Source organism: Canis lupus, chromosome X (genome assembly GCF_011100685.1).
Source record: "Canis lupus familiaris isolate Mischka breed German Shepherd chromosome X, alternate assembly UU_Cfam_GSD_1.0, whole genome shotgun sequence".
Classification (NCBI taxonomy): Eukaryota; Metazoa; Chordata; class Mammalia; order Carnivora; family Canidae; genus Canis; species Canis lupus.
In genome coordinates, this window is record NC_049260.1 from 95,040,072 (window position 1) to 95,055,532 (window position 15,461).

The following is a 15,461-nucleotide window of genomic DNA, read 5'->3' on the forward strand; positions in this document are numbered from 1 at the left end:
GCAATTGTAAATGATTACTCTGGGCTAGATGGGAGAGTGAGGATTTCAGTCTAACACCAGTGTTTCTTTCCCAAGACACGTTGTGAGAAATTTTGAATTGCTGGTGCTTAACTGATAAAAAATACTTCCTGATTTGATTTGGTTTTTTTTTTTTTACCCCCATAGTAGCAAACTGGTACATTAAGTGGCCAATTAGATCTCCCTGTGTGGATGTGGGAGGAGAGAAGGCTACACTAAAGTGATAGTGGCCTTTTTTGGTAGAATCATAGGGACTATATCGACTCCACCACTGTCCATGGTCAGTGCCATATGCAGCATCTCTGTTGACAACAACTCTGTTACATAGTCTGAGAGGAGTAGATGTGACAGAAGATGATGTTGACCATGAATCCTTCCAGTTGCTTCCTTACACTCTCCACAACAAAAACAGATCCCCCTCCATCTTTGAAAGCCTCATTATGAAGAATTTGTTAAGTAACATTATTGTTGCAGGCATCTCACAATATACACATGTATCAAGTCATCACATTGTACATATCAACTTACACAACTGTATATGTCAATCATATCTCAATAAAGCTGAGGTGGGGGGAAGAGCTGTATTGTAGCTAGTCAATGAGGCTCTCAGCTTTAAAGGCTACTTTTCCCTTCTGGCTGGACCAGAACCTACTTCTCAGTGGGAATTTGCAAAGGTAATTTTCTCCCTTTCTTACTCAGGAAGCAAAAATATCAAATATCACTGTAAATGTTGGAAACCACAATGCTGAAGCTTGAATCTTGGTCTATGCAGTTAACCTCTGGAACCCTAACACTCATTGTTGTCTATGCTACACTTACAGAATCACGGCTCAGGAAGAGTTCTAGACAACTATATCATCTTTCCACTAAGCAGAGCATCTTATCTTTGCCTCTCTTCCTGCCCTCATAATGTGGGCTAGACTAGTTTCTGTTCACCTCTCCCCAGGTAAAGGCACTGGGAGCCTTGCAGCTCCATTAATAATTTATCCTCATCCTACTTCTTTCCCACTCATTTCCTCACTGCTGCCAATGTACACTATAAATTCCTTCTCCATCATGTTACTTAGGCTATTTCCTCCCCCTGAAATGCACTCCCTCCTCCTCCCTGCCTCTTCAACTTCTACTCATCTTTCAACACCTAGCTCAGCTTCTACCTCACTAATTAAGCCTCTTCTGCTGGTTCTAGCACACTCTGGCACATTGATCTTAATCTCAGAGTTGATCTAATAAATAAGTGTAAATGAGTCACTGAGTCAACTGTTTTTTTTTTTTAAACAAAGTATATATGTCACCAATGGTAATGTTTTCTATATATAAAATTCTGGTCTTCCTGACAAAGTTTCTAGAGGGCAATTTTATATTGGATGCTTCTTCTGTACTTCCCACAGCGATTTCTTACTTACTTATTTATTTATTTATTTATTTATTTATTTATTTATTTATTTATTTATATTATTGAAGTACAGTTAACATACAGTGTTGCATTAGTTTCAGATATACAACATAGTAATTTGACAATTCTGTACATTACTCAGTGCTCACCTCAGGAAGTGTAGTCACCATCTGTCACCATAGAATGTAATTAAAATATTATTGACTATGTTCCTTATTCTGTACTTTTCATCTCTGTGAGGTATTTATTTTATAAATGGAAGTTTGTGCCTCTTAATGCCCTCTATCTATACCCCCCATTTTCCCACCCGCCTCCCCTCTGGGAGCCCGACATGGGACTCGATCCCAGGTCTCCAGGATCATGCCCTGGGCTGAAGGCAGGACTAAACCGCTGAGCCACCCAGGGATCCCATGCAGCATTATTTGTAATAGCCAAGATATGAAAGCAACCCAAGTGTCCCACAGCACTTTGTACAGATTCTGTAAACATATATAAAGACTTGCGATCCTGTGGGAATCCCCAATTATTCATATTCTCTTGTCCAGTACCTACTTTACAGTCCAATTTCTTGTCCTAATAAATATCTAATACCCATTTTCTTTTCAATTTTTAAAAAGAGGACAAGATATAAAAGAAGAAGGTAATGTTACATTTAAGACAGTTAAAAGAAAAAAAAAGAAAAGAAAAATGATTTGCCAACATTTCCTATCATCAGTTCTTAGCAAATCAGCAAAACTGATTATAGGATCATACTTACTAGGGACACCTAGGTGGCTCAGTAGTTGAGCGTCTGCCTTTGGCTCAGGGTATGATCCAGGGATGGTAGGATCGAGTCCCATATCAGGTTCTCCGCAAGGGAGCCTGCTTCTCCCTCTGCCTATGTCTCTGCCTCTCTCTGTGTGTCTCTCATGAATAAATAAATAAAATCCTTTTTCTAAAAAAAAGTTCACACTTACCAGTTTTCTGATTGAACCCTAATGCATCTGCTGCTCTGATTGTGTTTGGCTCAGAATATGAGACTTAAAAGTAATGAATTAGCATCTACTGATAGCTTTCTAGATTTCTAATTTTCTATACAGATTTTCTTTTTCAAGCAACAATTCTATGAAGGGAATTTTATTCCCATTTTACAAACGAGACAAGTGAGACATAGATAAATTCAGCAACTTGCTCTTATTTGCAGTAAGTTGCAGAGCCAGAATCTGAACCTAATCTGGCTTTATTCCAGTGTCCATATTCATAATTGTCATTGCCATGTGGTATCTATGTTTCTCTGGGCTGGCTGAGGGCTCAAGTGGACAGATTTATTTTCTGTATCAAATCAAGGCTCAGCAAAGCAGGATCTTAACAGGGCTGTGTGACACCAATGTATTCAATACTACAGGTAAAATTTACTATAGATGTGGCATCACTGTATGGCACATACAGTGTGCCATAAAAATTATGGACTTTGAAATCAGATGAGCTGGTTTACAGCCCCTAACTCTGCCACTAATTAGTTATGTGACAGTAGGCAAGTCATTTAACTCATTTTAACCTCAGTTTTTCTTTCTTATCTAAAAGACGAGGGAATTGAACTAGGTGATCTCTAAGGCTCCTTTTAACACTGATATTCTTTGAATTAAATATCAAAATTATTACCCCAAATAAAAGAGACAGTTGCTTAAGGATCTACAATTAAACTAACCAAGGGAAAAATCTGCCTCAATAGATTTAAATATACGTGTTAAGCTAAATTTAGTGTTTTAGCACTCACAATTTTGTCTTGCAAGTTAATACAGGAATCAGTGTGAATAGTTAAGTTTCCCTAACTTGAAGAGGAAAATATCTCGTTATAATATCATGAAAACAAATCCAGCAGTTAAAAAGGCCAGAAATGTTATAGGAATCCACATTTACATTGAGTAAATGAGGTTATGGTATAGAAAGTAGTTTCTCTACATGTCTCAGAGGTTTGAGCTGAGAACTCTATGAATAAAACATTCCAATGCAATGTGCACTCTAGTCTTTTACCTTTCTCCTCAGCCTTTCGATTCAAGAAAAGCATTTCATCTAAACCTCCCTGTGTTGATTTTGGCTGTTTATCTACACTTATCTTGTCTGGGCATTTAGACTCTAAGCTTCTGGGGACAAATCTCTTCAGAAAAAAAAATTTATAGCCAGATTTATAGCCAGATGCCTTAAAATATGATTTAACGTGACTTCTTTTGTAGCTTGATACCCGCAGTAAACCTAAATCACACTGCTTTCTCAGTGGTAAAAATATTATTTAGTCACAATGTTTTGTTAACCACTGACCTAATATTTGATGAGAATAAAATGAAGATTAGGGCTCCATGGAAAGAAAGAATAACTCCATCTGTCTGCATTTGATTCATGATTGATTAGAAGTAGTTACTACTCCTCAATACCTTTCATTTTTAAAAGGATCTCAGGTTGAAATTTGTGAATGGCAGAAGATTCTAATTGGGCAATTTCACGTAATGTGCATACTAGTTGACATACAAAGGCAAATGAGAAGGAAGCCAAACAAAATACAGGCTTCCGCTGCCCCACTCCCTTGGTGCCTCATTTAAACCCAAGTTTTTGATACGTTTAAGGGTGAGATGTTTAAGATTGTGTGTATGTGTGTGTGTATAAAAAGAGAAAAAGAGAAAAGGAAGAAGGGGAGAGAGAAACAGAGGCAGAGAGATGAAGAGAGACAGAAGGAACCAGAGAATATTGTATATATATTAGGTTCTGCTGCAAAGCATGTCCATCATTATACTCAGCTGTGGGGACTGTGGCAAATATTGTCTTTTGATTTACCGCATTGCCGCTGACTCCACTCCCTTTCTAAAAGGTTTTGTTTGTCAAAATGTGTCTAGTCCCAGGAAACAAATCATGATAGGTCTAACCCAGTTATGGCCATCCAGTCCGTGTTTCCCAATGAATGGACTAGTTGGGGACATATGATGCAATTCTGGCTAATGGAATTCTAAAAGAAGACTCTGGGAGCTTCTGGAAAAGATTTTCTTCCCCTAGAATCTCCCAACAAGCTTATATCTATTGTGATTCATCTCCTGGTACTGGGCATATTTTAGCTTTAACAAAATCCAGGCTTTTGTTTTCCTGTGTTCCATCCTGCTTTGAACATTCTCATAAGAGGACATGATGCTCGGAGCTATTTCAGTCCACCTAGTGACCACAAGAGAGGGCAAAAATAATTCTAGAAATGCCTACCCAATGCCCTGACATCATCATTCCATTGAATTAATCCCGCCTCCAGATTTTTCCTTTAGAGAACACTAAATGTTCTTGTGGTTTAAGCCACTGTCAGTCCATTTTTCTGTTATTTGTAGCCATAAACATCCACAATAATACAGGAACCTGCCCAGAAATGTGAACCACTTCTAAATAGTTGGGATAATATCAAATGGCCAATATCTATCATGTTGCAGAACACATAAACTTCCCAAATCCTTCATGACTTACATGTTGGCTCACCAGTAAAGTGTTCCTGCTTTTGGTCTTGGTTGTCCTTTGTCATTCCAGACCATCCCAATGTACTGACCACACACTGTGGCACTTGACCGTATAGAGCTGTGTGTTCTTTATTTCTGTCTTCTAAACTCATGTCATATCTTCAAAATATTGTAAGGCCCTTTCGGACCGTGTTTGGCTCTTATGACCAACACAACTAGGAGAATGCTGCTTCTCTTTGTTCAACTGAATTGTAGCCCTCTTCTCCATGCTGCTTATATCAGAGACTCTGAAGCTCAGTTTTCCCCCTTCAAGATGGACACCAATGGGAGCATGATCCTTTCCAACAGGTTCTGGAAGGAGAGTCTTCTGCTCCATTCCCGAAGCTCCTTCAAGTAAGTAGGTGTTAAATCAATAACCTCATCAAGGTTAATAGCAGTATTTTTAATACATCAGGCCCCTGCTTTCCCAAAATCAGTCTGTCATTTTTGTAACTCATGTCATTTTTGTAACTCATGTCATTTTTGTACACAATAGCCCAGGCAGCTTGAGAAAGTAATTGGAGAAGGGGCATATCAGTGGATATTTCAATGATCCAAACAATGGCATAGCTCCTGTCAAGTCAATTACAAAGCCTTGACTAAATTTACCAATGTTACTATTATTCCAACTAAGAGCAGAGCCTTGAGGATTATGAAGACACTCAAATCCTTTTGAGTACTTGCTTGGACGTTTCCTTAGCCTTAGGTCATAGGTTAATTAAGCATTTGTGCAGGTGCTAAAATAAATAAGAAATACACACACACACTGCTTCTACAGACTTCGCAACATTATCAGTCTAAAGAAGTGTGAAGTCATAATCAAGCATTTTTAGAGTATTCTGGTTGACTCAGAAATTTTTGTTTTCCTAAAAACATTCAGGTTTTGCAGCTCTATAGATGATCCCAAATCTACATCTACAACTGAAACACTGGATTTTTATGACCCTACAAAAGTAGATGTTCTTGTCTTCTATTCCTCTTACTATAAGCCAGGTACAGGTTTTTCCCACCTAATCATCAACAACTTAAAACGGATTCCTTTGAGAAATGATGTATCGTCCCCACCAATGGATGGCTTGAGTCCATGACTTTCAAAAGGTCTTTATTTTATTTTTTAAGGCCTTTATTTCACTTTTGATTCTTTCCTATATATTCCATTCCTTTCACTGTGATCATTATATTTTATGTGAAAGAGTCAGAGATAATGTCTTTCTTTGAGCAATTCTAAGATGAGTGTCAGGAAAAACAGGCAATTAGAATTTTAGCACCTGCACAATTCAATTCCGCAGCACTTTAAACAACAGTGCTAAATTTACTATAGAAAAGCAAATGTTTATCTTAAATATGGTTTAATCCTCTTTTCCAGGAAGCTTACGTAACAAAAAATACAGCTGGAGGCTATAGTGACCCATTTATAACCATAGTTGGGTTTGTTACCAGGGAACCTGTCAAAATCAGCTTAGCTTGTTTGAATGGCTCATTCTGGCTCTCTGTGCCTTTCTTCTCATTTGATTTTAGGAGCTTAAACTGGTTTAGTGATGCCAGCCAGGGGAAATGGTTTCCTTTGACTTTGCCAACTCGGCAGGACTGGAATAAATGGAATAGATGGCTATCCACATGATGTGATGTTTCAGGGGATTCTCATTTGTCTCTTCTCCCCGGGGCTTTTTTTTTTCTTTTTTAAACTAGGATGGCTTTAAATTCCTTCCTCAAAGTCATCACTTTAGGATAAAACAAAACACAGTGAGTTACATGTGACATGTAAATGGATCTCTCTCTTGGGGAATAAGCCGATGTGTTAGGCTGATTATGCCTGACTGGCAGAAAGGAAAAGAAGGTAGGTTAGGGTGAGAGACTCAAATGCTAGAACTCGACTAAAATTTAAGCAGGCATACTTTGCTCCCTGCTTAAGAGGAGGCAGAGCTGGAGTCAAATTGGCCATAGCTGATATTGCTCTCATCTGTGTTCTTCAGAATTTGGCACCATTATACTCCTTGCTCATGATTGATTTCCCTATTTATTAAACAGGGCCATCCAATGACAGTCTGCTGTGTTCATTTTCTATTACTGTGTTACAAATTACTACAAATTTACATGCTTAAAACTATTCATTTACTAGCTCACTATTCTGAAGATCAGAAGTTCATGCAGGCATGACTGAGTTCTCTTCTGGACCTCACAAGGCTGTGATCAAGGTGTATTGGCTAGAATGGGCTCTTATCTGGAGTATATTGGGGGGAAAATTACTTCTAAGGTCATTTAGGTTACTGGCAGCATTCACTGCCTTGTGGATGTAGGTGTGAGATTCCCATTTCCTCGAAGACTGTTGGATGTGGTCACTCCCAACTTTCTATAATCCTTTCATATGGTCCCCTCCATTTCAAAGCCAGCAGCAGCATATGCCTGAAAAATTTCTGACTTGCTCTTCTACCAGCCTGAGAAAACTTTCCTTTTAAAGGAAAAGAATCATGTGATTAGATTAGGCACATCCAAGTAATCTCCCTTTTGCCACGTAACATGACATAACCAAGGGAGCAACACCTTTAAATTCTCATACATTGCTGACGAGAATGCAAAATAATACACTGACTTCAGAAAATAGCTTGGTAGTTTTCTGCAAAGCTAAATATAGACTTGACATTTGATTCAGGAATCACACTCCCAGGTATTTACCCAACTGACTTGAAAACTTATGTTCACAGGAAACCTCTACATGAATGTTTATAGCAGGTTTAATAATAATCACCAAAACCTGAAAGAAACCAAGACGTGCTTCAATAGGTGAATACATAGGCCAACGGTGGCACATCCATGCAATGGAATACTATTTAGTAATAAACAGTGTACTGTCAATCCTAGATGAAACTTATGTGCATATTGCTAAGTGAAAGAAGCCAGACTGAAAAGTCCCTATACTAAAAAATTCCATTTACGTGACATTTTGGACAATATACAGAGTGGCATCTGCGGTTCCTGCAGGAGAGAGGATTAAATAGTGGAGGCACAGGAGGCTTTTTAAAGCAGAGAAACTATTCTGTATGATACTGTAATGATGGCTACATGACACGATGCATCTGTCAAAACCCACCAAGTTTCATAACACAGAGTGAACTTTAATGTGTACATGTTTAATACATAATTTAAGAGGTCAAGGGATACAGATACGATATAACCTCATCAAAGTAGGGGTGGGGAGAGGAAAGTGCTGACCTAAGCAACTCTGAAAATGAGTGAAATCTCTAAGGCTAAAAGCAAACGGAACTATACATAAGCATAGTATTCTAGTTAGTAAAGATTTGTCCCATGGGCATAAGGATTAACAATTCTGATAGTGCTACATGCCTATACGGGGATTGAACAGTTAAGCGAATGGCTGGCAGATAGTGAGAGCCAGGTTTCTCAGTGTTGTGGGAGTTTACAGCTAAGCAATAGAAGGCTAAAATGATGCCCATGGTAATGGGTTAGAGTTGGAGACACCAACATGAAATCGTGTTTAATTTAATATAGATAAAGATGGTTAAACATAGGAATAATTTAACCATATGTATATATACAGCATAGTATACACATATTCTGTTTTGTACTGTTAGCTGGGAGGTTCTACGTGCAATTAACACCAAGTAGCAGCGAGCATACCTTGTGTCAAGATTTTGGTTTCTTTGTAAATAAAGTAATGATGAACCAAACCAGAGCTGGAGAAGGTTATTTATTCAGAGCTTACTAAGGAGTCAGCCCCCTTCACTCCCATTTTGACTCAGGCAGGCAGAGAAGTAGGAAAGCTTCACAGTAGAAAAAAGGGAAAGCTTCAGCTTTTCCTGACTGGAGGCATGGGAATGTTCTACATAGGTGGGCTAACTAGAAGTGGGTTGTCCTATGTGGTTAGTTAAGGGAGCATAGACATGAGTGTCTTTCTCTGGATGGTTCTAAGTTGGAAGCAGGGGCAAAAATTAGGGAGTGGCCATTTGGGACCAATTGTTATAGGGGTCATGGTTTGACTTCCTAAGCTGATTGCTAGAAATAATGGTCTGACTTCCTGTAAGTGTAACTTTTAGATCCTAGTCTGGCTTCCTGGGCTGGTTACTATAGACAATGAGTTGGTTTGCTGGGCTGGTTGCTACAAATTGTGGGTCAGATTTCCATTTTTATATCTGGTCTGGCTACCATCTTACTGTATATTAGATCTTTCATTTTTTATGTCATTCCATAATAAAAAGGACTAGAGCTTCTTACACAAATGACTGACTATAGGACTGAGGCAAGAAATATACAAAATGAGCCTGGAGCATATTTTAATGCCTGAAAGTAAGAGAATGATAACAACAAAACAACAAGCCCAACCCCATAATGATGGCAGTATGTCAAAGAGACACAGGAGCCAACCATAGGAGTTTCCAGTTGTTCAAGTTGAAATGATTTGAGCAACAAAATAAATATTTTATTCATAAAACAAGTATTGGATCATAGCTCAAAATATAAAATAGATACCCACGAGTCTATACTGATTTAAACAGATAATTGAAGAAAAAATAAGTAGGGAAAATAGACAAACCTCCTATGATTTATGTAGATACTCTTTCCCAAGGAAGTGGAATATAATTCCCTGCTCCTCAAAGGTGTGCTGCAGATAGTGACTTCCTTCCAAAGAGTATAGTATGAAAGGGCAGGGGCAGACTTTACAATGGAGAAGTCTGACAAATACTACATCAGCCAGCTGATCAAGGTAAACATCAACAGTCATAAGTAATGTTGATAATAGGTACCCGTAATATGATGTGATGAGAATGGCACTTTCCCTCTCTGGTTTTTAATCCCCCAAACATATAATCCCAGTCTAACCATAAGAAAAACATTGGGCAAATCCCAGTTAATACAGATGTACAAAATACCTGACCCATATTTCTCAAAACTGTCAAGGTCATCAAAATAAGGAAAGTCTGAGAGACTGTGGCAAACAAGAGGAGCCTAAGGAGACTTGACTAGATGTAATGTGGAATCCTGGATAGGAGGCTGCAATAGATAAAAGAACATAGTTAAAAGCTAGGAAATCCTGAATGAAGTAAGGAATTTAGTTGATAATCATGAATCAATAGTGGTTCATTAGTTATGATGAATGTACTATACTAATGTAAGATCTTAATGAGAGGAGAAACTGGGTGTGGGATATGTGAAACCTCTCTGTTCTATCTTTACCACACTTTTCTCTAAAGCTATCCCAAAATAAAAAGTTTATTTAAAAAACACACTGTGAGGACAAACCAAACAGCTTGCTAGGTTCTAGAAAGCTACCTCTGATATAACATGATCATGGAAAAGCAGAAACTCAGATGGATTCCTCCAAGGTCAGCAGGAGCTTAGGCACTACAGAATGGGTACTGTTCAATACCTGAGGCAGGAGAAATAAAGCAAATCCCTTGGGAAGAGCCTCACTCACTGCAGAGGTATGACCTGAGCAGAATCCAGTGACTTAAAAAAAAAAGAATCCAGTGACTCCAAGGTGGTGGTGACAGGGAGAAAGGATATTTTAATTCAGTAGTCATAGCAGTTCATCAGACTACTTCTAGAGCATTCCAGATATGAAAAAAGCTGTCTCTAAGGCCATGTGGAGTACATTATGTGGGTACTGGTCAGTGGAGAATGGCACCTTGCAAGGGACTACATCTGACAGAATGCACTTTGAGCTTTGCAAACAGAAATAAAGAATATAAGCTTTCTAATTAAAATGCCATAGAATGCAAGAAGATGGATCTGTGAGTGACCATTCTCACATCAGCATTAACTGAACAAAAATATAACTCTGCCTTGATTGATAATTTGAGGATAAAAAGATAATCCAGGATAAATTATTTTTGTGAACCAGAAATAATGCACAGTTCTTATGAAACATTTTTTTTCTGGATACACCAAGGATAAGTGCCTAGTAAGGAAACAGACACAGTTAGGGGAAGAAGGAAAGACTTAGTATAGGAAAATTAATCATCTTCACCTTTTTGGGATTAAGTACTCCTTAGAGAAATCAGTCTCATAAAACCTGATCTAGGGGAAAGCCTAGCATAAACCTCTGGTCTGATCATTTTGTTTTTGTCCTCGTCTGAGAGCCAGATTGTTTTAAATCAATTGACTATGAACTCAAGTGAAATTGGGTTTTTGGATTGTTTGAGATCAACAGGAAGTGTTTTATTCATCCATAACTCAGGGTATATTTGTACAGTGCCTTTATACAGGTTATTTTTATACAGATTATTTTTTAAAAGTTCACTTCCTATACATTATTTCACTTTGATTATTACAACTGTAAGAAGCAGAAAGCAACTTTTATGATGTTCATTACAGAAGATTTTTTTAAAAGGAGAGAAATTTGGTAATTAGTTGAAGATAACACTAACAGAAGGTTATGAACACAGACTTGGACTCTTGACTCAGCCCAGTGCTCTTTTGCCTCTACCATGCTGTCTCTCAGACATGTCCTAGGACCTGAACTTGACTGGCTTTATCCACTTACTAAGCTACCTCAACATTTCGGAGAAAAGATTTCAGGCAAGCAATACAGCCAGCAGTGATCCTTTACGTAATTGGAACTGAAATAGGAGGAAAATCATCTAGGCTATAGTCATGAAATGACACCTGATCGTTTCCTCCTGTCAGTACTACCTGTTACTTGAAGCAGTCCACAGCATCTCTGTCTATTGAGACCACTTTGGGGGCAATTGGCTGGTGATTTGTCACAAGGACTTGGGTAAGATGCACTTTGAACCAGAAATGTCAGTGATATAAGGACTTTTTAAAAATATATATATCGTCACCCTCCTGACAGAGTTGCAGCAGAAGCTAAGCCATCTTTCAGATTCCAAGTCAGGAGATTTGGCATCAGGAAGACTTAGCCAAACCAGGATATTCAGTTTAGCATTTGAGTATTTATTTAATCAATTAGACACCAATGCTCTGGTTCTCAGAGTTTTTATAGGCTTTTGCTTAATTTATCCCCGTCCTTTAAATGGACATTTAGTATCATGAAGGGTAAAGGATAAGGAGATATGTGAGGGGGAGACTCAGACCCCGTAACTGGAAGTTGCACAAATAATCCCAATTACCAGATGACTCCAGACCTCTTCTTTCCTTTGTCAAATGAAGGGAAAAATCTGAACAGCCAAGTCAGCGATGCTGTGGAGACTGATGTGTGAATACAGGAGGAGAGCAAGGCATCAGCCCCAGCACTTAGAGTGAAACAGGATTTGAAAAAGAAGCCCAAGTCTGGAGTGATCTCAGATCTGATTTTATTGCTGTTGTTAATATATTTAGTTCAAGATATTTTAAATGTCTAATGTGGACACCCCAGGTAGCAAGGCTATGTCTAACTACCCAAATTATTTGAGTTACTTAAAACGAACTACAATTGAAAGGCAATAGTTGAATACCAACAGATAAGGATTTTTCAATTTTTAACTAATTGTTTCATCATCGTGTATGATAGCCAGCATAGTAATAGATGAAAACTCCTGTGGCTCTGGCTGGTGGATTTGTGGATGATTTTTAAAAATCTTTTTTCAAGGTTATTTGTGTTTTCTGATTCTGGTCTGTGCAAATATATTACCTGTGTAGCTTTCTAAGTGTAAAAAATAATGTAACACCTTGTCATCAAATTGTAGATCAGAAGATTTGGAAAACCTTAAAAGGTCCTCAAGAGATTCTCTGCTTCATACCCCTATTCCTTAGGCAAACCTGAGTCAAATCTACTAAAGTGGTACCTCTTGGGCTTACTAAGTAATTATATTGCTTAAACCCCTCTGTTTTACCAATGAGGCAATAAAGACCCAGGGCAGATAAATACCTGGGTCCCAGGCCCACAGGTAGTTGGTAGTGGAGACGAACATAGATTACTAAAATTTGACACCACCGCTGTTTCATCTTTTTCCTACTCTCCTTGCCTCTGTAAGCCATTATCACCTTCCTTCCTATGACTCCACCTTTCTGGGATCTATGTTTAAGGAATCCTGCTATAGATAAATGGTTTAAAAACACTATATCCCTGGGAACACACTGTTTGGAAAAGGTTCTATATATTAGTTCCACTTATATACATAAGCAGCTTGTATTACATTTGTAAAGACAAAGGCACCTTCCCCCAAATAAAAGCCCCTGATTTAAAAAGATTGCCCTCAAAAAAAAAAAAAAAAAAGATTGCCCTCATCATCCTGCCATGGTGCCTGAAATCTCCATCCTGTCCTGCCTATAGGGGCATAGATGCAATATTCAAATAATCATCCCTAAGAAGTTAATTAAGAACAAACCGTATATGCTAGGAAGTACTTGTAGGATACGGGGAGTCAGAAATGAGCAAGACGTGGCTCTTCCTTTGAGGAACTGATGTAATAGCTGTGAAGAAAAGCAAGTAAAAAGACCATCAAAAGTTGTAATAGAGGGATGCCTGGGTGGCTCAGTGGTTGTGTCTGCCTTTGGCTCAGGTAATGAACCCAGGGTCCTGGGATCAAGTCCCTCATCAGGCTCCCCGCAGGGAGAGTGCTTCTCCCTCTGCCTATGTCTCTGCCTCTCTCTTGGTGTCTGTCATGAATAATAATTTAAAAAATTGTGATAGAGAAATCGACCCTATGAGAATGCAGAGTAAAGGCACTTAACTCAGTAGGGGATACTCAGGGAAGGCTTCTTGGAGTAAGTGACATCTAAGCTCTATTTAAAAGGATAAAATAGCCTGTAAAGCAGGGAAAGCTGGGAGAGGCATCCTTTTCAGAAGACACATGTAAAGGCTCAGACACATTAGAGCATGTGGTTCATTGAGGAGTTGAAAGTAGTTCTGCACAGCTAAGGAAAAGCATGACCTCATGGAGTAGAGACAAATGAAGACAGGAAGGCAAACAGAGGTCAAGTTATAAAGAGCCTTGTGGAGTTTGGACTCTCTCTCAAGTTATCTATATTCACTGAAGGATTTTAAACAGGAGGATGCATTAGAATTAGGTTCACAGTATTTTTTTTAATTTATTCATGAGAGACACAGAGAGAGAGGCAGAGACATAGCCAGAGGGAGAAGCAGGCTCCATGCAGGAAGCCCCATGTGGGATTCGATCCCGGGAACAGGATCACACCCTGGGCCAAAGGCAGACGCTCAACCACTGAGCCACCCAGGCATCCCTTTCACAGTATTATATTATCTGAAAGGGCCTCCGTATTAGTATGAGTGATTTCTAGTCATGAACTAGTCACTAAAGGAATGGGAACAGTATTAGGGACACCAGGTCTAGGTCAAGTATGCTGAATGCTAACCAGAATTGGGTAATGATAGATTCTATTTATTCACCTTGGGACTTTGGAATACATAGGCTCATGTTTTTAGAGTAGAACATATCCTCTCAATGTATATCCTGTCTCTGTTTTCACCTTCCTTCTTTCTCCACTTTGAATTCAGTTAGTGAACAACCAAGCAGGATTCATAAATGAGAACTTTATCAGACATATTTATTGCCTCTCTGCTAATATGGCTTGATATCAAAGAGAAGGCTACTCATAGTGTTAGGTTGGCTCAGCTTTAGAGTTACACTGTCCCCATTAGCTGCTTTCTCAGTTACACATTGGGTTAGTTACCTAGAAAGACAGCCACTCATAGCAAAAATGTAGTCTCTCCCATGCAGAGTTTAAATATATCCCACGAGACAGAGTAGAACCCCATTAGGGCATAGGTGTTTAATGTATGTATTTACTGTCCAACCCTTACATCTAATTAGCAGTCAGCAGGGCATAACCAGAGATGGAACCTCTGCTAGCCCCCTCTCGGCCACTGACACAGCCTTTGGGCACTAGTAAGACTGAAAATAATATCGCCTACATTAATATTTAATTCTGATTTCCATCAGGAAAAGCTATATAAACTGCAGAGGGTTAGCAATTGTAGAAAGGAAGAAAAGAACACAGCTTTCAAGTGTATTAAAGGTGCCCCTGATTTGGGAGAAATGTGTGCCAGCGTTCAGGGAAATTGCAGATGAATAATTTGAGCCAGGGCATTTTCTATATAAATTAGCTAAAGAAGACTGTGGCATAAATACAATATTTTATGATATTGCTTGCCATAGCTTGCTGCCATTCATTCACATGTGATACAGCTTAAGGTAAAGACCTCTGTCTTCTAACAGAGAGCTTCAGAAAAGCAGTAAATGGAAATTGAGTTCTTCCAAGTAAATGGGCGGTGCCACTTTGACTTTTTATGTCATGACAAAACTGGTATCTGGAACCTGTTCCTTCAGTTTCTCACTAAGTGGCCTTGGGGAAGTTTCTCAGAATCTCTATTGACCTTTTTTCTTCACCTATGAAATTTTAAAATGATTTAAAGATGAGATGACAAATATTAAAATGTTAAATATATATTTATACAACGTGTTAATGAGGGTCTGGATATGGGTGAATCATTGAATGAATCATAGAACTTGAGAGCTGGAAGGGATCTTAATGCTTACCAATTCAACCCACTCCTTTTAGAGATGAGAAATTTGAGTCCATAGAGGGAAAATGACTTGCCCAATGTCAATTTTCCACTGAGAACCACC